This window comes from Micromys minutus (genome assembly GCF_963924665.1).
Source record: "Micromys minutus genome assembly, chromosome: 22".
NCBI lineage: Eukaryota > Metazoa > Chordata > Mammalia > Rodentia > Muridae > Micromys > Micromys minutus.
This window is the reverse complement of record NC_137957.1, coordinates 21,475,169-21,478,482: the sequence shown is the minus strand read 5'-3', so window position 1 is coordinate 21,478,482 and position 3,314 is coordinate 21,475,169.

Below are 3,314 nucleotides of genomic sequence, written 5' to 3'. Positions count from 1 at the left end.
GCTCACCCAAGGACAAGCCAGTGCACATGCGCAGGCCCACCCCTGTGACCTGCCAATCTACGGGTCGGCAGAGGGCTCTTAATTGGGAAGAGAAGGAGGCGCGAGTAGCAGGGTAGAAAAATGCATGATTTAAAAAAAAAAAAAAAAAAAAAAGCTTTCATTTTTTTTTTTAAGCGCCATCTTTAAAATGAGTTTTTTCTGCCTTCCATCCCGAACCCAACAATGGTCACATCCTCTGACCAATTATATCGGAAAGTTCCTGTCTCCTGGTAGCTGATTCCATTGATGGAGACCTCAATTATGTTACTAAGTATTTCTATAATACTTCCTATAGAGCCCATGATGCTATAAAGGCTGCGAGAAGTAGAAATGAGTCTATCCACAAATAATTTAATAAACAGTGAATTACAATGTGGTTGTGAAATTTTAAATTATTTAAATTAACCTTATAAAACACATCATTTGTTTCTCCTGAAACAGATGTAAGAATCATTTCTGAGGGAGGTCAAGAATTTGTCTAAAGAACTTTTGCCATTAAATCTCAAAGGTAATTTTTTATTTTATTTAGCTTTTTTAAAGAAAGGATGAGCTCTTTAGGGGAAAAAATCTGTAGATTGAGAAGCACAGATATGACTTATGTGATCTTTCTCCTCGAAACCCATGAAGTTTTCTCCACTATTAGCATCCTTTGCAAGAGCTAAGTGTGGTGCTATTTTCCTCTAATGCCAGGACTCAGGAGTCGGAGGCAGGAAAATTATGAGTTTTACACCACCTCAGGCTACACAGCAAATTTAGATTATCTCAAGCTATGTAGTAAGATTATTTCAAAGCAACAAAATGGAAAAAAAAAAAAAAAAAAAAAAAAAAAGTAAAACCAAAACAACCCAGTAGTTTGTGTATTTGTTATAATCAATGAGGCCACTGTGGCCCCTTCCTGTCCAGGTTTCACAGTTCACATTAAGGTTCATTTTGGATGCAGCACATTCTTTGGATTTGGACATATGTATGATTCATCATTACATATTACACACCATTAAAATTAATCATTTTTCTGTTACACAGAGGAGTCTCAGGAATTCCTCTGTGCCATCTACATGTCCTTCCCTCCAACACCTTGACCCTCTCTTCTCTCTTTACAATTTGCCCTTTTGAGGGTGTTACACTGTACACAAAAGCTGTACAGAACTATACTCTAACATATGCAACATGTAAGCAGCACATAAGCTATCCACATTGACCAGTGAGTGTCACATTTAAACTTCTTCCGTGTCTTTTAATTGTTTGCTAGGTCATTACTCTTTAATACAGTAACAGTCCATTTTCTCAATGCAAAAACAAAACAAAACATTGCTTTATCAATTGAGGAAGTGGCAATATTTGTTGCTTTCAAGTTTGGGAAGTTATAAACAGTTACCACAAACACACCTTTAAAGAATTTTGTATGGAAATTACACCTCTTGCAGGTAATTCAAAAGAACGTAGTTATTGATTGTATGGGAGGTAAGGTTTGTTTGATGAGGATGAGGATGAGGATGAGGATGATGATGATGATGATGATGATGACGATTTTGTTACTGTTTTCATGTCTGTGTTTGAATACTTGTTCCATGGCAGAGGCACACATGTAAAGTCAGAGGACAACTTGGGGGTGACATTTGCACCTTTTGTGTGTTGGAATTCAAGTCACTGGGCTTGCTTTCAGGTCACCATGTTTGTGTAGCAGCAAGCAAGCACTTTTACCAGATGGGCTATCTCATAGACCTCTGAGCTCAGCTTGAGAGGGAACTGGGCATATAACTTTCCAGTGTGTCCGTACCCTTTGCAGCCCCACTAGGACTGAGAATTCCTTTTGCCTCACATACTTGTTACTGCCACGTACAGGAGCCTTTCAGTGGGTGTCCAGTGCTGGGCATTTAGTCTTCCTTTCCCTGTGAGCACCTTTTTATATGCTCCTCACCTTATCGTGGATGCTAAAATCTTTGACCCACTTTCTTCCCTAATAACTTTAGTATTAATTCTTAAGTTTCAAGAGTAATTTACATATTTCGGATAACAATCAAGGATCAGGTATGTCTTTCTTTCTTTCTTTATTTATTTTAGGGCTGAGAACTTTATTTCTTCTTAAGATTTATTTATTTTATGTATGTGAGTACACTGTAGCTGTCTTCAGACATACCAGAAGAGGGCATCATATCCATTACAGATGGTTGTGAACCACCATGTGGTTGCTGGGATTTGAACTCAGGACCTCTGGAAGAGCAGTCAGTGCTCTTAACCACTGAGCCATCTCTCCAGCCCCAGGAATGTCTTTAAAAAGTATTTCCTGCTTTTGGTCAGTAACTTACGAGTCGTAAATTTCAGTGGCTTCTAGGTTATCTCTGTGTACTCTGTCACCAACTATGCCCTAGTGTGTGTGCAAAAACTCATTGCCAAATAGAGTTAAGAAGCCTTTCTTTTGCTTTTTGTCTTCTACACTTGATTGTAGAGCACTATTATGACAGCATCCTTTCTGATTTTTGTTTTCTTTTGCTTGTTTCAAGACAGAATCTATCTGTGTATCTCTGGCTGTCCTGGAGCTCACTCTGTGTAGCACACACTGGATTAAAACTCAGAGATTCAGATGCTCCTGCCTATGTATAATAGTACTCTTAAATGCTTGTGAAATTTTACTCGTGAATTTATGTGTATGACGCTTTTTATTTGGGAAATTAATTGACCATTTTGACAATTTATTTAATAACCATACACCTATTCAGATTTTCTTTTTATTTTTGTATGAGTTTAATTTAGCAATTAGAATGCTACGAAAAGTATACAAATTTAAAATATATTTTTCTGCACATTTAATGAGAACAAATAAAAAATAAAACAGTACACAATACATCAGAGTTAAAGACTGGAAAATTTTCCAATCAAATGGTCCCAAGAAACAAGCTAGAGTAGCCATTCTAATATCAAATAAAATTGACTTTCAAACAAAAGTTATCAAAAACAATAAGGAAGGACACTTTTTATTCATCAAAGAATGAAATACCTATCAAGATGAAATCTCAATCCTGAACATCTATGCTCCAAATACAAGGGCACCCACATTCATAGGAGAAGCTCTGCTAAAGCTCAAAGCATACATTGTACCCCATACCATAATAGTGGGAAAATTCAACACCCCACTGTCATCAATGGACAGATCATGGAAGCAGAAACTAAGCAGAGACATAGTGAAACTAACATAAGTTATGAACCAAATGGATTTAACAGACAGTGATAGAACAATTCATCCTAAAACAAAAGAATAAAACTTCTTCTCAGCACCT